Raw genomic sequence first — 24,554 nt, 5'->3', positions numbered from 1 at the left:
GGGGAAGGGGTCCCGGGAGGAGCAGGAAGGAGAGGGGGGGGTTGGATGGAGTGGTGGGGGGCAGTCAGAGGCGGGAATTCTGGGGGTGGTCAGGGGACAGGGAGCGGGAGGTTGGATGGGGCAGGAGTCCCGGGGGGGGTGCTGTCAGGGGGCGAGAAGCAGGGGGAGGTTGGATAGGGGGCGGGGGCCAGGCCACGCCTGGCTGTTTGGGGAGGCACAGCCTCCCCTAACCAGCCTCCATACAATTTCCGAAACCCGATGCGGCCCCCAGGCCAAAAAGTTTGCCCGCGCCTGACTTAGAGGGAGCTCAGTGCAAACTCTGTCTTCTCTGTGTGACCACAGAAAAGGTGAGATCCTAATGCTTTGTGCATCACAGCCAAGATTTTCTGGGTGTCTCATTTTGGGTGGGGAGGGGGGCAACTTGAGACAAGGTCCAAGGGCCTGGCTCCCAGGGGGGGCAAGTGCTGGGTGCCGCCTGTAGGCCTGGCTCCCAGGGAGATAGGTGCTGGGCACTGCCTGTGGGCCTGGCTCCCAGCAGGATGGGTGCTGGGCACCGCCCACGGGCTTAGCATCGGAGGGGACAGGTGCTGGATGCCGCTGTGGGCCTGGCTCCCAGGGAGATGGGTGCTGGGCGCTGCCCGCGGGCCTGGCCTGGCAGGATGAGTGCTGGGCACCGCCCGTGGGCCTGGCTCCCAGCAGGATGGGTGCTGGGTGCCGCCCATGGGCCTGGCTCCCAGGGTGGGGCAGGTGCTCAGCACTTTCTGTAAGTGAAGCCCCTTTAAGGGATCTGAGGCCCCCAAAATCTCTCCTCACTGTTGAGAGTCTTGGCCAGTTGCCTGACTGGAGAGCACAAGAACTGGAAATCACCCGTCACTCCTGACAACTGGGGCCAGTACTGCACAGCACAGCAAGTCTAACAACTCGCCCTAGACCCTGGGGCTGCCCTGCCATCCTATCACCTAACGAGCCCTTCTGATGGGTGGGTGTGGCACCCTGAGATACCCGCCATGGCAGTATGGGGGCCACAGTGGCAGGAAATGGCTGAGGTGGGGCATGCACTCCCACCCCCACTCAGCACTCGGGCCCTCAGCCAAGTGCCCTGCCAGTGTGGGTCGGACCAGGGTTTACTCCTCCCATGCCCTGGCAGCCTTCTCCTCCCTGGCTGCTTTCAGCAGGCACTCCCATCCAGCCCGTGAGATACCCTTGGTCTCCAAGGGACAGTTCTTTATGTGTTCTTGGCCCTCAGGATGGTGGCTCTGCCTGCCCCATCATGCCTAGTGCAGCCAGGCACCCTCCTGTCCTCAGAGCAGGTTACTCACCCCCTACCCCATGACACTCCCTTGCTCCTCCTCCAGCCCCATCACTGGCTCCCTGCCTGCATTCTCCTCTCAGGCTGTCAGTCAGGCCCTGTCTCTCTGTAGCTATTTCATCCACTGCCTAATTTCGGTAGCAGAAGCCTCCTGTGGCAGATGCCCCTGCTCAGTGGGCACTGGTTGAATAGAGCTGGGCTGGCTGCAGAGACATGCCCACAGCACAGTGCGCTGGCACAGCTGGCCCACCAGCCAGTGGCAGAGGAGGACCCTCCTTCATCCCGGAGTGCTGGTGCATCAGGCCAGTGGCCACCATCAAACATTCATGGCTTGCATGGGAAACAATCATTATGAATTTGACTTGCAGAATGAACCAGACTAGCTTCTCCTCCAGGCCTGGGCTGGGCACTCCCGCCACGTTCTTGGTGAGGTGGAAAAGACTCTGCAACACATCTGGGGACGCGCCATGGTGTGGAGCTGGTGGATCTGGCTCCCTTAGTCTGAATCCCTCCTGCCCCGATGCCCTGCTGGCTGTAACAGGGTCAGCTCAGGGATCCAGCCCATAGAGACACATGGCTGCACTTTCCAGTGATGCTGCTGCTGCAGATCTGCCCCAGGAGGGGGCGGAAAGGGTTGGGAGGAGGAATGGTTGGAGAACAGAGCAGAACCAAAATGCTGGCAGGAGGCCAGCATGGCCGGGGTTCCCGCTGCGCCTTAATGGAACAGGCAGGGATGGGTGCAGCACTGCCGTGCCATACAGCACATACCCAGGATAGCCTGGTGAGCAGACCCAGCCCCCAGGGGGTCCTTCCAGGCTGCTGATGCGTGCTGTTCAGCACGTGGCTGGGAAGGAACCTGGCCCAGAGGAGACTGAAAGCGGAGAGCCCATGGGAGGCTCCTCCTACTCTCATCTGACTGGCCAGGACCCATGGCCTCCGTTAGCCGTTTTACTCCCAAGGGCATCCAAAGGAAGCCGGAGCATTGCCAGCACCAGCACGAATAGTGGCCTGGATGAGAACTCACCCCAGGAATGTCCGCCAGCTCCAGGGACTGGCTCCATCACTCGCATGACGGAATCTCCACCGATCTCCCATAAAGCAGAAAGAGCAATTCCTCCTCCTGTCTGGCAAGCGTCAATATGCCAATCGGCACAGGCACCAGCTCACTCATCTGGCCAATTACGTGGCATGGCTGCTTGTGATGCCCCATTGCCGGATGGCCCATTGACTAGAACTTGTTTGCATAAAGCGCTGGCTGAGCAGTTGTGATCAAGGACCAATCTGGTAGGAACCACAATCTGCTGGTGGATCATCTGCCAGATAGACCAATGAGGGGACAACATCCACATTAAAGAACAAGCCAGCCCAAGTCCTGGGAACTAATCCGGGGACTCCAGCCACTGAGCCCCCAGAGCTGGGGCCGCATTTCCTCTAGCCTGAAAAGCCTTTGCTAATCTCAGCAATTAGAGCTCTCTCTCTTTTGCAGCTGGAATGGTGCTAACTCGCCTGTCATTCACACCCCTGCTATGAGCATAACTTCTGCGCAGCGAGCAGAAAGCAGTCAGGCCTGGGCCTCCATGAAGCCAAATAATATTTAGTCCAATGCTATGGTTACATGACTGCCTGAGTTAATGAATAATATGGCAAGTATTTGCCTAGCAGTGGAAATGAGTGACAGTGACTATTCAGCACAGAGACCACGATGGAGAACTATGTACCTAACCAGTACAAAGATGAACAATAGAGTAATCCCTTTCTTTAAGTGCCCCCCCCCCCCCATTCAGAGGTTCAAGAGGCAGGAGGTGTTAGGAAAGGGTCTGGATCCATCCTCTCCACATCAGCTCAGGGAGGGGAGAGCACACATCAGTAGTGAGTACCTCAGTCCTGGAAGGATGTCGGCAAACTGGGAGCAGGCTCAGAGAAAACCAGCAGAGCTGCTGGGGCAGGGGGCTGAGGGCAGGCCTATGCAAACAGGTTACATCACTGGGCCAAGTGAAGGCTGAAATGGGACATGCCAATGGCTTGCAGATTGTAAATGCCAAGCAGAGAGAACTGATTCAGGCAGAGCAAGGGGTGTACTGCGCAGAGGGATGGAATTGAGCGAAGGGAAATGTAGGCTGAATCCTGAGAGATCTTCTCTGCTAGTATGATCGTCCAGCCCAGGGAACAGTGTCCCAAGGGACAGACAGGCTGGGAACTCCATTGCTTGAGTTATTGAAAACTAGGCCCTGGAGAATACAGCATAGAATAGATAACTACCTTGCATCAGCCCCCAGGGAAGGACTATGAGCTAATGAAGCCGGTCTCTCCAATTCCCACCCCTGCTTTCTATTAAGCCTACAATGCGAAGGCAAAACACCAGCTCTCATCACTCCCAGGTTCCCTTAACCGTGCTGCAGCAGGGGACCATGTCTGCTTCCCCTGCGTTTGTAACAGCTGATTCACTCCAACTCCAGGATGAGCACAGTCAGCAAACAATACGCCTCCATGCCCGGCTCAGGGCTGCACCACTCAGAGGGGACAGATAGCTTGCAGTGGCCAAGACAGCTGCCTGAACTCATCTCCCCTGGCTTCTCTAGGATAGTAGAAGGTGCCCTCTGTGGCTGCCATTAGGATCAGAGTTCGCCTCCCCACTTTGTCTCCTTCACTTTTTTGACCTGAGCTTGGCCTCACACTCCAGGCACTGGGAATCTCCGCTTTGAAACAAGCACTACTGAATGGGCAGCCCCCCAAGGGGGCTCCCAGGTCCCACCTGCTCATTCCTTGCAGTCCCAAAGCCATGTTCTGAGGATCCACAGCACACGCTGGTGGGCTGAACCCAGGAGCTGATACCAGACGCATCCCAAACCTTGCAAATGCAGAAGTCTGATCTGCTGCCCGAGCCTTGTGAGTCCGTGGCCCAGCCCAGCCTGAGGCACCCCTGCTGCAGGGTCCCTGGCTGTTTGGTGCCTGCTATCCGAGCCATGGACCAATAGCTCTGCTTGTGCCCCTCAATCCCAACCTGCAGCCCCCTGCTATCCCAGAGCTGGGCCTCTCCTAAGCCAACCCTGCCATTCCCTCTGGATGCTGGTGCAGACAAAGAGCCCAAGTCACTTGCAACTGTGCTCAAAATGTGGAGGCCGAGCCAGCTCCCCAGTGGGAGCAACTCCCTGGGGTGCCTGGTTCTGCTGCCATCGAATCCTGCCCCCAGCCACCCTGACTTTGGGATGGTCACAGGCATCCCAGGCTGCTCCCCACACTGCCCCCCAGGACACTGTGTTTGTTCAGCCATCTTCTCCAGCTCTCCATTGTGGCGGCAGCCAGGCTCTTTAGCTGTTACTAAATTTAGGTCACCCCCCTCCCCCCGGCCCTGTTATTGATTCCCATCATCGGTCTCTCACTCCCACCCCCTCGTTTCTCTCCCTTCCTGCCACCCCCTGCCTGCAGGCCAGGAAGTTCCCAGAGTGTCTCCCTTTGCTCAGTCCGGCTGGGAGTGAACGATTTCACACGTGACGTCAGGACAGCCAGAGCCCCTTGAGGAGCCTGTGGGGCTAGAGCCAAAATCCCAGCATGCCCTAGGCCTTCCTCGAAACTGGAGCCTTATCCCTCCCCGTCCAGCCGTCCCTCCTGATCCCATGCAGTTTGAAATCCAGCTCTGTGTGTGTGTGTAGGCATGTGGGCACGCGATGACACCCCCATTATCCCAGGTGCGCTGGGCTCCTGCCTAGCATACCTCCCAACAGACCCTCATACCCTGCCACATTTTCCTCCACAGCATCTCCCAAACCAGCATCTCCTCTGCCACCACCTCAGGCAGGTGTTGCTTGGCCTGGCTTTAAGGACCCTCACAAATTCACCCTGCCCACCTTGCTGACCTTTACCCCTCACCCCACCTGGGCGGTGCCAGCCTTTGCCACCTGCCAGGCTTCTTCCGCCACAGGCCTCTCCACTGCTTCCAAACACCCATGTACAAGCATTCCTGATGTGCTCCTGCAGCATTAGCCTGTGCGTGTGGGAGCTGCTCCGTGGCCATGTTCCCCACCATCACCACTCCCCGCAGCCATCGCATCCACTCCCTGGCTTCGGGGCGGGGGCTGTCTCCGTGCGACCAGCTTGCACAGTGCACCACGAGCCAGGAGGAGCAGAGCCGGAGCCTGTGATGGGGCGCACCAGGCCCTTTGATGCCCCCCACTGGAGGCCTTGCAGTCCTACTGCACCCTGCCCCAGGAAGGAGTAGTGCAGGTGGGTCCTCCGGGCCTGCCTAGAGAGGCTGCATGGAAGCAGCCAGTCAGAGCTCAGCAGGCTCAGTTAAAAGGGGCTGCACGGACACAGTGGGTCAGTGGCTGGCTGAGAGCAGAAGGGCGAGGAAGGGAGGGAAGATTGTGAGGCTCCCCTGGCAGAGAGGCTGGGGCGAGACCCTGTGCAAAGAGGGAACAGACAGAGAAACAAGAGGGAGATGGGGCCAGTGGGATGCAGAACAGGGAATGCAGCAGTGACTATTAAAGGGAAGCAGCATAGGGTCCCTGGGTGGGACCAGAGTAGTGGGTGGGTCTGAGTCCCTCCAACAGCTGCTGGGGAAGTGTCCTAAGTCCCAAGAAGGGGATAAGACTCAGTACTAAAAGCCCAAGAGAGGGGCTAGAATGTAAACAGGCCCAGAGATGGGGCTGAAGACGCTGGAGAAGACCAACCATGTATTGGACTGTGATATCCCAGAAGGGTTCCTTCATGTGTGTGAGTTGGCCAGAGACCCACCTGACTGGCAAAAGCCAACAGGGTGCTTGGAGCAGAGAAAGGACAGAGTGCAAGATCGGCCCCAGCCAAGAGAAGCGAGTGCCCACCATCACAGAGCCCCACAATATGTCCCATGGCCTACTCACATCTGCCACATGCACCCTACCCCTGGTGTGTGTGAGAGCCAGGCCATGTCTCCACAGCCCCACACATGGTGCCCTGCCCCCGCTCCTGCCCTGTGCATCCCACCCCCTAACATGCCACAAATGGCACACATGCTCCACTCTGTCCCCCCACTCCTCTGAACAACCCCCTCTGATTACGAGAGGTTAGAGGGCCCCACACACACACTCCTGGGGGCACAGGAGCTGGGAGCATGGGGCTCTTAGCTGGGAGGTTAGTGCAGGAGCCAGGGCAAAGACTGCTGGCCCAGAAGCTTTCCCAGGCCATATAAGGCAGATGCAACAGGCCGCTGTCTCCTTGGAAACTCAGCTCCCCAGGGGCCTCTAGCAGCATCCTTACAGCAGGGAGGCTGCGGGCCGGACCCCAGCTAGCTCTGGGTAGTGTGGGGATGGGCAGTGAGGGGCACTGAGGAGAGAGCAGGGAAGCTGGTGGGGGGCAGGAGTGTGGGATCACACCCTGGCCCAACTGCTCAGTGGCCTGGGTCAGAGGAAGCCTCCCCCAATGCCCCTAGCCCAGAGCCACTGTGACTAGGTGGCATGCCCATGAGGGCTGGTGGGCCCTCGTGGCCGTGAGGGATGCCCCAAGAGAGCCAAGCTGGTGGCCCCAAGTGGGATGGGCCCCAGCTCTCCTGCTGGGGCCCTCTCCAGGCCTCTGGCTTTGCCTCCACCCAGCCTGGGAGCCAGGCACTGACCGGGGAGGGGAGAGGGGGTGTTGTCTGCTAGCTCAGCCTCACAGCAGCCTGCGCCATAGATTCAGACAGATCAGACCACCTAGGGGGATGTGATCTGACCCTGCGTGGCCAGATCATTTCAGTCCTGACCCACAGCCCTGCTTCCCCAACTCGGGCTTCCCCCCTGGCTCTGCCGGGGCCCCTCAATCCTGACCCACAGCCCCTGCTACTCCCATCCTGGGCTCCCTCCCCCATAGATCTATCAATGCCCCTCAAACCGACCCACAATCCCCCATTATTCCATCCCTGGTCTCCCCAGTTCTGCCGATGCTCCTCAATCCCAACCTGCAGCCCCCCTGCTATCCCAGCCCTGGGTTCCTCGGGACCACATAGCTCAGCCAATGCACCTCAACAGTAATTCACAGGCCACTGCTACCCCAGTCCTGTAACACACAGCAGCCTGGCTGCTTAGGGGCTGTCAGTCGCACACTCTCTGTCTCACACCCACACTTCTGCCAGTCACAGCACACCCCTCTTGCAATCCGGGATCCCCTGGCTGTGCTGTGCCCCTAGGGACATGCTGACAGACCCACCCAGCCTACTTGTGCTTGTGATTTAAAGCCCAGGTCTCCGCAGGTGAAAGGCGGGGACATTAACCCCTTGTGTGGCCTGCCCAGCGGAGGGGCCTGCAGTGTGCCTGGTGCAGCTTGTGGGAGGCCGGGGTTCAGTTTCTCTAGCATCAGCACTTGGTTAAAGGGTCCCAAGGTCTGTGCTCGCCTCAGTGCCCCAGCGTCACACGCCCACTCACTCCGCACCCAATGCTTCCCAGCCCTGCTGAGCACTGACTGTTGCATATCCTGCCAGGGACTCGGCCCAGAGGGCAGCAGCCCCCCAGGTTAGATAAACACCTCACTCCTGTTTATCCATCTGGTGGTTTTTAATGAAAGAACAACATGGGCGCTAGCACAGCCCCACCCACTGGCCCCAGCCGGCCGGGCTAGGGACAGGCCTGCGTGGCTGGACTGAACTCTTGGCCCTCCCTGACCTGCCCAGTTACAGGAAGCTCCCAGGAGGATTCAGAGACAAGGAACAAGAATGATGGAGACCAGGAAAACCTGCCTTCTGGTGGGAGAATGACAGCAGCCCAGCATATGTGGAGAAGTTTATCCCAGACAGGGGGCTTGGTCTGTACCTATGTGGGGACCTGAATCTTGCATGGTCCCTCCTGCTCTGGGATCAGGAGCTGAACTGGGGTTACTTTGCTCGCCGTGTCCTGTTAAATGAACACCCAGCTCTGTGTGGCCGAGTGCGCTGCTCTGGCGCTCTCTGCTTCTCTCTCCTCCCCCATCTCTCAGCGCCTCAGCATTCCAGGCAGGGCACAGCCACGACCTTTGTCTCGCTGGTTTCTAATTGTATTTTCCACCAGTCCTTTAGGGGGAAGTTACGAGCCTGGAAATAAAACCTGTTGAGAACAAGAAGAGTTGGGTGCCAGGACTCACAGGCTCTGTGCTGTGTTGGCAGCCAGGCAAGCCACCTCCAGCACCCCCGTCCCTCCCTATGGAATGTGGCAGCTCTGGAATGCCAGGGAAGGGGCAGTGGTGACCGTGCCAAGACCCCAGGCCATCACAGTGGGTGCAGATAGCACTCTCCCTTCCCCCCAGCTGATAACGGCCTGAAGTGGCCAGAAAATAAACCACAGCCAAGCTGTCATGAGCCCAAAGTGTTTGTCCCAGCCCGGACCCCCTGCCAGTCCCCAACTTGCTTCCCCCTTCTCCCTTGGCAGATCCCCCCCTGCAAACCATCCAGAGGAGGACATGGAGCAGGACAGACCAACACAGAACCTGCGGGGGCAGCCAGGCAACCTCAGGCAGAGGGGAACACCCACAGAGCCCATGTGGGGTGAGCAGCCCTGCAGCCTGCAAGCTTCTGCAAGGGGATCCATGTGTCCACCCAGCCTGCAAAGACTACAGGGACTACTGGCAATGTGCCATCATGGCATTCAGGTAAAGGAGGATGCAGCTTGGATCCAGACCCAGATGGAGCTTTGCATGCTGGGACCTGTCGCCTGTGCAGACCACAGCTCTGTATTAGAGGTGATGAGCCCACACCCACTCACACAGTGCCGAGTGGGTGCCATGCTGTGCAGTCCAAATGGGAGCATTCTACAGCCACTTTGCTCGGGAGCCAATGACCACAGCAGGGCCACGGCAATGGTAAAGCAGCCCCCAAACCAGGGTGTCAGCACTCCGCCAAGGGGGAGTAGATCTCAGGGCCTGGCAGGTTGGCATCCCCTGGGAAGAATCCATGACATGGAGACTGGGCATGTTCTCAGCCTGACTGGTTTATGTACACTAGCTACACCAGTTCTGGTAGAGAGGGGGTCACACGCAGGACAAGCGGCAGCTCCCTTGCCCAGGGCTCTCAGCCCAAACCGAAAGCCCAGTTCCCAGCTGATAAATCTGCTTCAAAAATTGACTCTAGTTAGAGAGCTCCAGGCAGAGCGCAAACTCCCTGGCTGTTTGCAATAGCTCCTCCCAAAAGAAATTGCACCAGAAAACTAACATCCCAAGACTGATCAATGCCCATGTGATAAGATAAAGACCTTGGAAACCTGCATGTAGCTGTGCCTAGAGATCCTTTTTGGGGGGGTGCTCTGCCCTCTGCTATGTCTCACCCTAGAGTCCTGGAGCAGGAATAGGATTGGAAAGGCTGGGACCTGTTGTTGCAAGTGAACCCTTATGGGACAGGCCATGCGCTCACACTGGTTACACCGAGTAAGGTGCTCTTGTGCCCTCTGCTGTTGTGTGCTGGCTGTGATGGTGCTGGGGTGTGACGTTGACAGGGTTTGGCCTGTAGCCACCAGCTGTACCCATTGGTGCTCATAAGCTAAAACAGGGCCAGGCCTGGCCAGTGCTGGGATAGAGCCCACTGACCCCCCAGAACTGATGCTGGGGAATCAGTAGGTTGTGCTCGCCTCCCTAGGTCAGTATTGAGCCCAGGCTGTAGGCTGGTGCCAGCAAGAGGGCTGTGCTGGGGAGCAGGTAATTTTGGGATCAAAGATCAAAGAGAGACCTGAACTATTTGTGGTCCTGGAAGATCCCAATACACAGACTGCCAGGGTGGGAGCATTAGCCCCAAGGCCCAGCCAAATCTGGACTCATAGTTACACTCCACCCCCTAACATCCTCCCTAGATTGATCTGGACACAGGTGTGTTGCTAGCTGTGGTACATAGCTACCACTGGCCACCACACAGAGAGCTGAACTGGACATAGGAGCAGGCTCTGGCCTTTTAATCCTGGCTTGGCCACCTGTTCTTTGTGCTCTTGGGCAACCCACTCCACTTTTCTGCCTCAACTTCCCAGTCAATGACATGGGGATAATGACATGTACTTACCCTCTTCACAGGAGGATTGAGGGTTAATTCGCTAATCTAAGCACATGGCTTTGAGCTGCCATGTGTGCACATGTGTGTTTTCACTGCAGAATAAGCCCAGATTCTTCCCCAGGTGTTGCCCCGAGACCCACTCCTGTCCTCTCACCTGAGTTTTGTGGTGTTATCAACCTGGGCTAGCTGGGGGGGGGGGGGGCGGTAGAGCATGGGTGCAGCAGCTTCATTTGGGCTGGAACCCACCCACTTTGTAGTGAGGCCATAGGTGAATCACCTAAGTGTTGACAGTCCTCCTCTGCCTTCCCACAATCCTCCCTTGTGCCCAGAAGGCCAGACAAGTTTTCCCACTATTCACTGGGAAGGAATCATAGCACAACTCAGCTCCCTGCAGCACCAAGGACCATGGGATGTGCCCCCCAGACATCCTAGCGACTCACATGGGAGAGCACAGCACCTGTGAGGAGGCAGTAACTGGGGTAGGACTCTGCAGTGCAACTGCTCACGCCAGGTGATGAGACCCAATGCTGACCACCAAGGCTAACTGCTGTGAAGACACAGTGCATGTGCACGTGTGTGTGAGTGAGAGAGAGAACACCGGGATGGTTAACTGCTGTGAAGACGCTGTGTGTGTGTATGTTTGTGTGTGTGAGAGATCACCCAGATGAACAGCTGTGAAGACACCCATTGAGGTTATGGGGGGAGTCAGTCTGTCAGTCAGTGTGTCTGGGCACCACTGCTCTCTGCGGTATGAAAGCAGAACTGCGCATACATATTACAATTCGGAGTCTCTGGTAGCACTGCATTGCAGGGTGTGCACGACGGTGAAGTTCCTCTGTGTGGCTCCCATACAAAGCATTATGGCAGGGCAGAACGCTATTGTCCTGAGGATGGGCACGGTGCTTGCCATTTGCAGAGAGGAGTTTGCAAGAGGCACTGTACAGCTCAATGGGGCAGCGATATTAAGGATAAGAGAAAATCATACAGCTGCATCTCCACACACCCCGCTGTGGGACTGTGTGCTAGGGAGCGGCCATTGGCCATCAGCGTTTGGCTGGCTGGCGTTCAGCAAAGCGGGGGGAAGCGGGGGTGTGCGCAGGGTTGCTGGGTGCTCAGCTGAGAGGCAGCAGCGTAAGCCAGATAGCCGCAGGCCAGGCAGGAGCCGGGCCATAAAATATTGAGCAGGCTGAGAGGCCTCAGCACAAGCGAGGCTGATTGGATGTGACCGGCGACTGTAATGTGCCATGCCAGGGAAGGAGGGGGCACCTCACTGCGCTTTGCCCTCCTAGCTCTGCCTCTGCCTCCCCACTGGGCTCCTCATGGCACCCAGCCAAATGCCACGCCACGGGGTTGGCAAAGCCAGAGCCCTCCCATTGGCCTGGGGGGATTCTCAGCAGCACCCAGGCGGGAGCCAACTCCAGCTCTGAAACTGCCCTGAAGGATGGGGAACTCGCCACCAGAGGCTCAAAGAGCTCAGGAATGCCCCAGGCCGCACAGCAGTGCTGGGGGGCCAGGGAGTGATCAGGAGGAGCAACCTTTGGCACAGAGCCCCCCTTTGTGCATCAGCCACGGGTCAGCCACAAGCAGCAGGGTCTGCTTGGTATGCTGAGCTCCAGTGTTAAGCAGACCCCAGGGGCCCCTCCCCCCCAGCTCAACTCCATATTGCCTATCATGCAGCTTGGGGGCTCTGGGTTCTCCTTAGCCCCATAGAGCTCTGGGGGAAGAACCCCAGCCTGGCTGTCAGGCCCCAGAGGGAACCAAACAGCTGGAGCCAAACAGCTTCTGCCGGGCATAAGAGAGTCCTCACACGACGCCAGCCGTATCCAGCCAGGAGGGTCCTGCTCCACCCCAGGCCCCTTTAACATGCAGGCCAGACACCCAGAAGATCTGGGTTCTGTTCCCACTTCTGCTGCTGCGGGACCTGGCCAGGGCTCCTCACCTCAGGGCATCTACATCGGCACTGGAGGTGCAATGTCCAGACTGAACGTGGCAGGGTAGCCGTGGTGGCAAGCAGGGAGACAGCCTGACCACCCCGCTACCGCCCCACAATTTGGGCTGGGATTGTCCTTGGGGTGGCCAGCCCCTCCTGCCGCCACAGCTACGGTGTTTGATTAGCTGTGTAGCGCGGCTTTATTGGAAATCCTGGGATGTGTCTAAAGGCCCCTCTCTCAGCCTCAGTCTGCGGCCAGGCAGATGGATGAACCCAGGGGCGTCCCAAGGTTGAGAGTGGCAGCCTGGGGCCAGGGGGAAAGAGGAGGAGGAGGCAGCATGACCAAGCTGCCGCCCAGATCAAGGCCCGCTGGCAAAGGTCATCCTCCCCCGGGGTGATCGGGGTCAGACCCAGGGCCTCAATCTCCTCAAAGATGGAGGTGAAGTCACCCCCCACCGCCCCAGAGTCCTCCTCGCCAGCAACCAAGGCAGCAATTACCTCGGTGCCAACAGGGGGCACAGGTGACAAAGGGGTTGTGGGGGCTCCATCTGAGGCATCCTCAGGGAGAGACTCTGAGAGGGAGGCAGTTCTGCCCCCCTCTACTGCCATGGTGTCTGTGGCTGCTTCACCTGCTGGGCTCCATCAGGGGGCGCGGCAGAAGGCTCGGCAGCATCGGCCCCCCTCATGGTCTTGCGGGGGCCCCCCCCCCCAGAGAGGGAGGTTCTGAGCCCAAGCCTTACTTTTGCCGCACTTCCCCTGCACGAGTACCCAAGGTGGAGGGCTGGCTAGCAGGGGCGGGGCCAGGGGGCAAGGGCGAAGGTGCCGTGGGTTGGGCGGCAAGGGGGGGACACAGTGTGGGGAAGGGAAACCTCCCCAGGGGGTGGGCCCTCTCCCAGCAATGGCCCCGCTGGACTACACACGATGGAGGCGGGGCCCACCCACTCACCTGGGCGCAATGGGGAGGGCTGCTCCCAGAGCCAGAACGGGAGCGATGGCAGAAGGAAGAAGGGCAGTTACGGGGGCTGGGCCACCAGGGTCACCCCAGCAACAGCAGGGACGGTGCCTCCCGAGTCTCGGGGGTCCCAGGCACCCCTCCATGCCGGGCCAGGGGGCAGTCCCTCCAGACGTGCCCCATTGCCCAGCAGAGGTAACACCTGGCTTCCCCTGAGGAGTAGTACGCCTGGTAGTGGGCCCCCTGGTAAGGCACTAAAAAGGACCCCTTGAGTGCCACCCCATCATGCACCGCCAGTGGCAGTTAGAGCTAGACCTACCGGTGGAAGGACAGGATGTGACGGAGGGCGGGGTCCTTGCACCCCAGTGGGAGAGGACTGATAACGGAAATGGGCTTCTCCAGGGTGGAGAGGAAGGGTAAAAGGGCAGCGTTGGGAAGGAAGGGTGGGACGGAGGTAAAAACCACCCATTTGCCCAGGTCCTCAAGGGGCTCAATGGGAACATAAACGCCTCCCACCACCAGGCCCTTCTCCACCACCTCCTGGGCAACAGTCTCCGATGCCAAGAAGAAGACGATCTTCCCGTACATCTTGGAGGCCACCACCACTGCCGTGGGCCCTACCACCCTTGCCAACGCCCCCACATAGGTTTCCACATGGGGTGAGGCGGGCACCAGGAGGCAACGGACGCCGTGTTTCCTGGTCAGGGTGGAGAAGGGACCCAGGCCACCAGGGATGGAGCTGGAGGCAGCGGTCAGGGCAGCTGATGTGGTAGCGCATGGAGGGACTGCGGCCACCTGAGCATACACCCTGGGGGCCAAGGGTGGAACGCCCCCAGAGCTGGTGGAGGGAACAGCAGAGGAAGGGGGGGGCCGCAGCAGATGACGGGGCCGCAGTGAGGCGGCTAGCCCCAACTACAGGGGGCTGCACCTTCTGGGTGGGGCCCTTGTCCTTTTTAGTCCCCTGGCCCTTTTTCCCTGACGAGAGGGCTCCCCCTGAAGAGGAGCGGGTAGTGGCCATGGCAGCAGCAGAGTCTGGACTGGCAGTCGAGAGGTGAGCCGCTGGGAGAGACAGGGGAGGTGGTGGGGGAGGAGACACAGAGTCAGCAGGAGGGGTTCCACTCACAGTTATTCCCGCCATACTATCAAGGGGCAGGGGGCCACACCAGAGGGAGGGGGAGAAAGGGAAACAGAGGGGAAAGGTCTACCACTACTCTCCACTAAGCTGCGGGCAGGAGAGGATGGTGCCAATGGAAGGGGTGGGGGGAAGGGAAAAGTTCAATCACTCCTCCCCACTAGGCTGCAGGCAGGGGAGGAGGGCATCAGTGGGGTGGGGGCACAGGGGTGCTGAGCGATGAAGGAAAAGGGGCACGAATATTGGCAGGGGGTGGGGATACCGGCTCCTCTGGCTGCACTGGGAAGAGGAGGGACTACAATATCATCGGGAGGGCTGTGAACGGGGCAGGGAGGCAACTGAAAGGGGGCACAAGCACTTAGGGAGGGGGCATGGGCACACAAGTGAGATGGGCTAAGCTGGGGGGGAGCAAGGGAAGGTAGGGGGAAAAGGGGAGCAGGCTGAGAACGGATCAGGGGCAGGGCAGGAAAATCACAAGAGGGAAATGCAACAGTGAGGGCAGGGTAGGCAACCAAACTGACACCCAGAGTTTGGGGCAGGGCAGGCGAGGTAGCAAACACTGAAGAGCCAGGGCGGGGCAGGTAAATTTACAAAGGTTGGAGGGCTGGGGCGGGACAGGCAAATTTAACAAAAGCGGAGTCCGAGCAGGCAAACCAACAGAAAAGAAGGCTCCCCAAGGGGCAGGCTGCAAGAGGGAAGGGGAAACAATTGCAGGGAAGCTGGGGGCACCAGCCAAATGCAGCTGGGGCAGGGAGGGTAAGTCCAAGGAGGGGGAGGATAAGTCCAAGCAGTGATGGTAGGGGGGAGCAGATGGGGGAGGGCTCCATGCTCCTCCCCACAACAGCAGCAGGAGTGACCACCACCCCAGGAGCCAAGATGTTAAAAAGTCAGTCAGTCCATGAACAAACCACCTCCACAATGTCCCACAGCAGGAGCCCTTTTCTTCCTTCTCCTCAGCAGCAGGCTCCAACACAGCAGCAGCAACCAGCGGCCAGCCAGGACTGGTAGTGGTGGAGTCAGGTGCTCCTCTCTGGAGGGTTTCCAATAAGGCAGGGTCCCCTGCACAGCAGCAGCAGCCAGGGGGAGAGCTCCAGCCAGACAGAATGACCAGCAACTGGAGTAGGATGGCGGGGGACTCCCACTGCCTAGAGGGAAGGAACCCCTCACTGAGCCCTGGTGGGCGGAGCCGGGACATGCTCACCCCTCCTGCCAAAAGTCAGTGGGTGGGACAGGAAGTATAAAAGGCAGGCCTGAAGCTCAGTTGAGCTGTAGCCACCAGAGGAGTCAGATGCCTCCTGCTTGATTCTGAGCTGGGAGACTGCTGCTGGTTGCACAGACAGAGGTACTACCAGCCCTACCACAGGCCTTCTACTTGGATGATCTAAACAACCCTCTACAGACACAGGTACAACCCAAGGGGGAGTTAGGAAGTGGCCTGGGGGCAGCTGACCCAAGTCTGGCTGTAGAATCTGCCTGAGCATAGGACAATGTGTTGTAGTCAGGATCCCTGCTGACTCAGTGGCAAATCCTGCTGCCACTGTTGGGGCCCTGGGCTGGGGCACCGTGGAGTAGGTGGGCCTGTGCCCCCTGCCACCCAAACCCTGGGGTGGCAGTCTCCCCCTCTCTAGGCCAATGACCCACTGTTTATCAGCCATCTGCTGGAGCTAGTTTTGCTTGAACCCCTTGCTGCTTGGCCCTGACCACAAGCCCAAGTCCTAGATCTTTGTGGCCTCACCCTGCTTGAGGTCTTAGGCTATCTAACTGTTGGCTGCTTGGCCTCTGATTACAGGCCCAAGCTCTAGACTCTTGCCGTGCTGCTAATTCCCCACAACAAGCGATGCCCAGGGAGAAATCTTGGGAGGAGGGTAGGCACAAGCCCACCCACATCTAAAGGCCTCTCCCCCAGCTTTGCGGGAGGGACCACTGGACATGAGAACCAACTGAATATGGGGGACAACTAAGGAATAACAGGTTTAGGAGTGAACGTCACAGGTTCAAAACTAAGGATCCAGAGGGGGACACCAAGCAGAGAGCCCCTGCCAGCGCCCACTGCTCCTCAAAGCTGTTTAGGGAGCCAGTAGATGCCACCCAGAGGAACACTGCTCAGGTGCAGAAATAGGCCCCACAGTTGCAGAGCACCCCCTCATGTAGCCACTGCCGCCTCCTCCTCCTGGTGTTGAAGATGGCCACTTGGGCTAGGGCCAGGAGGAGGTTGACAAGGAGGTCTTGTGATTTTTTTGGTGGTGCTACGGACAGGGTGTGAGAATATAAACGGGGTGGGGGAAGTGCAGCCAGAACTTCAACAGAGGGTTCTGGAGGACCTGGAATAGGAGCTTCAACCTGGTGCATTCGAAATAAGTGTGCACCAGGTTCTCGCTCATGCTGCAAAAGGGGCATGTGGCGGGGATGGGGTGAACTGCACCAGGTACACACCCATGCTTACCGTTCCAAGGAGGAGATGCCAACTGATATCCCTGATGGGTTGTGGGACCAGGGTGGAATAGAGGCTGGCCTACCGGGGTTCGTCACCCTCCACAGGTATCAGAGCAGGACACGAGGGTGAGGAAGTGAAATGCGTGGCGCATGTGTGTATAGTTTCCTTGGTGCAGTTCAGAAGTGAACCGGCTGCAGGGCCCGCAGCCAGCTCTGACTGTGGAAGGGAGGGGGCCAATGAAAAGGTCAGGAGGGCCTGGAGTGAGCAGTGGGCAGGGAGCACCTTCTCACAGTACCTGCTCAAGGAAAACCCGAGAGGTGGGCGACAAGGCTGCCCCAACCTCCTGGAGCACACGCAGGGGTCAGGAGGGCAGAGAGCCCCATGCGCTGACCGAGAGCTGAGAGGGGCCATCACGGTCACCAACTGGTGATCTGAGAATGGGGCTGGCTGAATGCTGGAGGAGTGGGCCCGTGCCAGATAGAAACATGATAAATTAATGCAGTCCAACCAGGAGTGGTATGACCAATCACCCTCCCGAAGGAAGGAGAGCACCCGGCTCCTGCGGAGACCCCCACTACCGCCTCAGGTGTTCAAGGTGGCAAAGATGGTGACTTTCATAAGGATGGCTGAGGCAGATCCTTGCAGTCAGTGGTGTTGGCGGCCCCCAGGGGGCCTCACAAGAATTGGTGACCAACCCAAAAAGCCAGCAGGGAGTCTCACAAGTTGCAGGCCCACCAGTAGGCCATGATATCCTGCCTCTGTCTCCCTTCCCTCCTGCAAAATGGCCCTCGTGGATTGGAGGACGAGATGGAAGTCCCCTTAGCGCTGGAGAGCAAGCTGCACCTTGCCCTTGAATTCACAGGTTTCCATCAGGAAGCAGTGCAGCTTGTCCCGCAGCACATCCATCTGTTCATCCTGGCAGATGGATGAACCCAGGGACGTCCCAAGGTTGAGAGCGGCAGCCTGGGGCAGAGGGGAAAGAAGCAGAAGGGGCGGCATGACCAAGCTGCCGCCCAGATCGAGGTCTGCTGGCAAAGGTCCTCCTCCCCCTGGGGTCATTTGGGGGTCAGACCTAGAACCTCAATCTCCTCAAAGATGGAAATGAAGTCACCCCTGAATGCCCCAGAGTGCTCCCTGCTAGCAACCAAGGCAGCAATTGCCTCGGCACTGACAGGGCACAGGTGACAAAGGGCCTCTGGGGCTCCTCGGGGAGAGACTCCGAGAGGGAGGCGATTCTGTCCCCCTCTGCTACCATGGCATCTGTGGCCAGCTCCATCAGGGGGCACGGCAGAAGGCTCAGCAGCAGTGGCCCCCCTCATGGTCTTGCGGGGGGGGGGGGCTTCCCCACCGCATCGAGGGGGAGGTTCTGAGCTCGAGCCTTCTCTTTGCCGTGCTTCCCCTGCACAAGTACCTAGCCTGCTGAGGTGGAGGGCTGGCCAGCCGGGGTGGGGCAGGGAGCAAGGGTGATGATGCCATGGGTCGGGGCAGCAAGGGGGAGACAGCAGTGGGAAGAGAAACCTCCCCTTGGGCCGGGACCTCTCCCTTGCCCAGCAATGGCGGGGTCCTTGCAGCCCTGTGGGAGAGGGCTGATAACAGAAATGGTGGAGAGGAAGGGTAAAAGGGCAGCATTGGGGAGGAAGGGTGGGATGGAGGTAAAAACCACCCATTTGCCCAGGACCTCCAGGGGCTCAATGGGAACATATGCCTGCCTGCCCCTGCCAGGTCCTTCTCCACTGCCTCCTGAGCAGCAGTCTCCGATACCAGAAAGATGATCTTCCCATACATCTTGGAGGTCAGCGCTGCCATGGGCCCCACCACCTGTGCCGATGCCCCCACGTAGGTCTCCACATGGGGTGAGGTGGGCACCACGAGGTAACAGATGCTGTGCTTCCTGGTCAGGGTGGGGAAGGGATCCTGGCTGCCAGAGATGGAGGTGGTGGTCGGGGCAGAAGACATGGTGGCACATGGAGGGACTGCAGACACCTGTGTGTATGCCCTGGGAGCCAAGTGTGAAATGCCCCCAGAGCTGGTGAAGGGAACAGCAGGGGGAGGGAGGGACTGTGGCAGATGATGGGGCTGCAGCAGGGTGGGTGGCCCCAACCACAGGGGGCTGTGCATCCTGGGCTGGGCCCTTGCCCATTTTAGTCCCCTGGCCCTTTTTCCTGGCCGAGGGGGCTCCCCCCAAAGCAGAGAGGGTAGTGGTCATGGCAGGGGCAGAGCCCCGCCCAGTGGTCAAGAGGTTGGCCACTGTGCAAGAGGGGGGGAGTTGGCAGAAGGGGGCTCAGAGTCAGCGAGGGGTTCCACCCCCAGTTACCCCCACCATAATAGCAAGGGGCAGGAGGCAACACCAGGAGAGGGAAGCAGAGGGGAAAGCCTACCACTCCTCATGGCTAGGCTGCAAGCAGGGGAGAAGGGTGTCAATGGCAGGGGTGGGGAGAAGGAAAGAGGCCAACCACTCCTCCCCACTAGGCTGCAGGCAGGGTAGGGGCATGCCAGTGGGGTGGGAGCGTGGGGTGGGTGCTGAGCAAGGAGGGGATGGGGGGGGGGGTGAGTACTACTGTGGGGTGAGGATACTGGCTCCATGCCTCTCCTTGCTCCCCACAACAGCAACAGGAGTTACCACCACCCCAGGAGCAAAGATGCTAGAAGTCGCTCAGTTCCAGAACAAACCCCCTCCACAATGTACTGCAGCAGGAGTCGTCCTCCATGAGAGCAGCAAACTCTGAGGTAGCAGCAGCAGCCAAACAGGGGAGACCCAGGGGTGGTGGTGGTGGGGTCAGGGTTGGCGCTGCACCCTAGAGGGCAGGCAGGCCAGCCAGGTCCCCTGCACAGCAGAAGCAGCAGCAGCAGCAGCCAGGGGAGCACTCCAGCCAGCAGAACAGCCAGAGCAGAATGACCAGCAGCTGGAGTGGGGCAGAGGGGGCTCCCACAGACCCAGAACGGGAGGAACCCCTCACTGAGTCCTGGTGGGCGGAGCCAGGGCATGCTCGCCCCTGCCTGTCCCACCCACTGACTTTTGGCAGAAGTATAAAAGGCAGGCTTGAAAGGTCAGTTGGTCTGCAGCCACCGGAGGAGCCAGATGTCTCCTGCTTGCTCCTAAGTTGGGAGACTTCTGCTGGCCTCTAGGGAGCTGAGGACTGGACAGAGCCGCACACTGACCCAACAGCAGAGGAGCTACCAGCCCTACCACAGGCCTTCTACCTAGATGATCTGGACAACCCTGTACAGACACGGGTACAACCCGAGAGGGAGTTAGGAAGTGGCCCGGGGGAGCTAACCCTAGTCATGCTGCAGCACCGCCTGAGCATAGGTTAGCGTGTTGCGGTCAGGATCCCCGCTGACCCGGTGGCAAATCCCACTGCCACTGTTAGGACCCTGGGCCGTGGCGCAATGGAGTGCGTGGGCCTGCATGCCCCCCTGCCACCCCAACCCTGGGGTGCTAGTCTCCCTCTCTCTAGGCCAAGGAGCCAGTGTTTGTCAGCCATACACCAGAGCTAGGATGTCTGAACCCCTTTCTGTTTGGCCTTGACCACAGGTTCAAGCACTAGACCTCTATGGCTCTAGCCTGTCTGAAGGCCTGGGCAATCTAACTGTTTGCTGCTTGGCCTCTGACTACAGGCCCGAGCTATAGGCTCTTGTTGCGCCACTAATTCCCCACAACAAGTGATGCCCAGAGACATAGTGAGGTGGACTGGCCTCCCACGGACCTGGAGATGGAGGAACCCTGCCGCAGAGCCATTTCAAGTTGGATCAGAGCTAGTGTGCACATGGCCCCCTTGAGCCGGAAATCACCTGTACAGCATAGACGTGCCCTCCATCAGCTCCTCACCACCAGGGGATGATGCTGCCCAGGGCAGGCAACCAGGAGCTTTTACAAGCACTCAGAGGCTGTCTGTGAAAGGGTGCCAGCAGCACTGACCACCCCACTTAGCAGGCGTTGGGCCAGGCTTCCCCAAGCCCCAGGATCTCACCAGAGCTCTGTGGGGGTCACCATGTAGCATGCCTGGGCTATTCCTGGGGGTGTGGAAGAGGCTGAGAAGCCCCCACAGATGGCACAAGCCCCATCCCAAGTGTTGCATGGGACCACTGCCAGTGTCTGGACAAAGCCCTGCATTAATTGCTGTCACTTTGGTTATCAGGGGAGGGCTGGAAGCTACAGTTGGGTAGCCCTGCAGTTTGCTCACGTGGTGCATTGAAATGAGTGCACCAATTCTGCTCTAGCTTGTCCGCTTCTGGCAGGCAGAGGTTCTCCGAGCATATTGCATCCCTACCCATCCTGGCTAATGCCAGCAGTGGACATATCCTCCATGAACTTATCTAGTGTTTTGTTGTTTTTGTTTTTTAAACCCGGTTATAGTTTTGGCCTTCATAACACCCCCGGGCAGAGTTCCACAGGTTGATTGTATGTTGTGTGAAGAAGTATTTCCTTTTGTTTGTTTTAAACCTGCTGCCTATTAATTTCATTGGGTGACCCCCTAGTTCTTGTTATGTGAAGGAGCTTATTCACTTTCTCCACACCAGTCAAGATTTTATAGACCTCTATCATATCCCCTCTTAATCCTCTTTTCCAAGCTGAAAAGTCCCAGTCTTTTTAATCTCTCCTCCTGGAAACTGTTCCATACCCCTACTCATTTTAATTGCCCTTCTCTGTACCTTTTCCAACTACAATATATCTATTTTTTGAGATGGGGTGACTAGAACTGCACGCACTATTCAAGATGGGAGCATACCATGGATTTATATAATAAAAGTGGAGGAACTTGGTGTGCCAGACCAATCAGCAAAGCCCATGCTGACAAACTATGTGAAAAGGCTGTAAAACACCAATCCTCTGGACTGCATCGACATGCAGAAAGCCTTATAAGCTAGTCAGTGTCAACGCCAATTTTAGAAGTACTTAACGAGACTGTTAAAAATGCTGGAGACGCAGTTCATTCAAACAAACATGGCTGTCGTCATACTTTCTCTTTAAGCAAGAGACACCACGCACTACAAACTGGTGGCCAATGTTAAGTGCATTGTCATTTGTTAATCCTGAAGTTGGACACTGGTTCTGACCAAGACCAGCAAATGCTCACTAATTTTTTTCTGCAAGAAACTCAACTGACTGGTTAGAAGCATGCAGTGCAACAGTGAAAGACTGAGCAGTTGAAAAAGTGGGGAGAATTCTTCATGTTCAGAAAATGTGCGTACATGGCTAATGAATAAACTGATGCAAATGGGTGTCAAGTATTAAGTCATTGTGTACGCTATCTTGGTGTCAGTGGTCAGTCAGTAGATGAATTTCTAGATGTTCAGGTTATAGAAGAGTCTAATCCCAGTCTTAACAGCTACAGTTGAGTGTTCTTTTTCCTCATTCAGTAGAATTTTGTGTTCTGTGTGATCATGAGCATAGCATGAAGGACTGGAAGGACTGGACACAGGAGAAACCACCACCAATGAATGCACTGCATTAGAGAAGTTCATTAACAGAGTTGTGCAAAATTACAAGAAGAAAGCAAGAAGGCTGTACATATAGTGCTTCATAGTAGGCTTGTATAGCTAACTTTAATTTGTGTGATTTTTAAAAACATGAGTTAAATCTAATAAAATGGCTGTGAAACATTTTTCAGTTTTTACTATGATACCATACAGCCCCCCTTTGCCCTAACAGTCTTGCCCCTTATCAGTCCACACACACACACCGTACTTTTGAACATCCCCCTCCCCAATTTCAATTCCTGGGGAAAACAGGGGCATAGATGTACCCGTGGGGTCCTGGCCCAGGGCTGGGGCTGCCAGGCACAACTGCAATACACACAATAAATAATAATCACTCCTTGCTGCAGAGCTGTTCAGAGCCAGCGATGCCTCCTCTGCCCTCTCTCTCAGCTCTTCCCATCACCTACCCCTCCTCTTCTTCCTGCTCCTTCTCCCAGCTTCTTCCCCTGTGGCACTGGGGGTGATGCCACCCTACACAGAGAAGGGAAGAGGGGCCCCATAGGCCCCATGATGATCGCTGGGCTGCGGTTGATGTGCTGGGGCCAATCCCCCCCACCGGTATGAGGGCAGGAGCGGGTTTGTTACTGGAGTTGAGGGATGCATGAAGCAGGGCCATTGGTGCTACCTGACCGGGGAGGAGCAGGGAATGGGAATCCCAGGTTCTCCTTTCCCTAACACCCAGAATCAGACAGCATGTGCTCTGTATACAAGAGACTTCTGTAATACGGCCCCTTCCTTGTCTGCATAAGGGGCTGGTGGCTCTACAGGGAAGGGAGAACTGTGTGTTTCTACAGGGGTCTGCCAGGAATGGTTCTTGGCCCTACACTATTTAGCATTTTTATCACTGACCTGGAAGAAAACCTGAAATCAGCACTGATAAAGTTGGCAGATGATCCAAAAATTAGGGGAGTGGTAAATACTGAAGAGGACAGGTCAGTGCTACAGAGTGATCTACAATATATCACTTGGTAAGGGGGATGCAGGCAAACCATATGCATTTTAATATGGCTAAACACAAAGGTATACACGTAGGAACAAAGAATGTAGGCCATACTTACAGGATGGGGGACTCTATCCTAGGAAGCAATGACTCTGAAAAGGACTAGGGGTCATGGTGGGTAATCAGCAGGACATGAGTTCCTAGTGCGATGCTATGGCCAAAAGAGGTAATGCGATCCTGGGATGCGTAAACAGGGGAAGCTCGTAAAGAATTTATTTTTCTTCTGTATTGGGCACAGGTGCGCCCACTGCTGGAAACCTATGTCCAGCTGTGATGCATACAATTCAAGAAGGATGTTGATAAATTGGAGAGGGTTTAGAGAAGAGCCACAAGAGTGACTAAAGGAATAGAAGCCTGCCTTAGAGTGCTAGTCTGTGTAGCTTAACACCGAAACAATGAAGGGGTGACGTGGTCACAGTATACAAGTATCTCAATGAATTAATATTTGATCATGGGCTCTTTGATCTAGCACAGAAAGGTCTAACACCATCCAATGGCTGGCAGTTGAAGCTAGACAAATTCAGACTGGAAAGAGAGTGTACATTTTTAACAGTGAGAGTAATTAACCATTGGAACAACTTGCCAAGGGTCACGCTGAATTCACCATCGCTGGCAAGTTTTAAGCCAAGACTAGCTGTTTTTCTAAAAGATCTGCTCAGGGGGTTAATTTGAGGAATTTCTCTGGCCTGAGCTGTGCAGGAGGTTAGACTAGATGATCACAGTGGTCCCTTCTGGCCTTGGAATCTATAGAATCATAGAAATGTTGGGCTGGAAGGGACATCAAGGGCTCATCAAGTCCAGCCCCTGCACTGAGGCAGGACCAAGTAACCCTAGACCAGCCCTGACAGGTGTTTGTCCAGCCTGTTCCTAAAAACTTCCAATGACGGGGATTCCACAATCTCCCTGGGAAGCCTGTTCCAGAGCTTTATTACCCTTAGAGTTAGAAAGTTTTTCCTAATATCTCACCTAAAATGTCCTTGCTGCAGATTGAGCCTTTTGCTTCTTGTCCTACCTTCAGTGGACAGGGAGAACAGCCAATCATTATCCTCTTTATAACGGCCCTTCGAAGACTTGTTGTCAGGTCCCCCCTCGCTCTTCTTTTCACAAGACTAAACGTGCCCAGTTTTTATAACTTTTCCTCATACATTAGGTTTTCTAAACCTTTTATCATTTTTGTTGTTCTCCTCTGGATTCTCTCCAGTTTGTCCACATCTTTCCTAAAGTGCAGCACCCAGAATTGGACACAGGAATCTAGCTGAGCTCACCAGGGCCGAGCAGAGTGGGACAATTCCCGTCTGTGTCTTACATCCAGCTCCTGTTAATATGCCCCAGAATATTAGTCTTTTTTGCAACTTCATCAAGTTGC

The 24,554-nt window shown here is 57.0% G+C and overlaps 1 long non-coding RNA gene across 1 annotated transcript in view; it reads left to right on the top strand.

Annotated features, from left to right (window-relative positions):
- Window positions 1-18,737, top strand: part of LOC117884336 — a 28,078-nt gene extending 9,341 nt beyond the window's left edge. Inside the window, exons 2-3 of the long non-coding RNA XR_004647548.1 lie at window positions 8,656-8,875; window positions 18,430-18,737. This is a non-coding gene — a long non-coding RNA (uncharacterized LOC117884336). The remainder of the gene's footprint in view (window positions 1-8,655; window positions 8,876-18,429) is intronic.
- Window positions 18,738-24,554: the final 5,817 nt, after the last annotated feature.

This window comes from Trachemys scripta, chromosome 10 (assembly GCF_013100865.1).
Source record: "Trachemys scripta elegans isolate TJP31775 chromosome 10, CAS_Tse_1.0, whole genome shotgun sequence".
NCBI classification, from domain to species: Eukaryota; Metazoa; Chordata; order Testudines; family Emydidae; genus Trachemys; species Trachemys scripta.
This window is presented reverse-complemented; position numbering and strand designations above follow the sequence as displayed.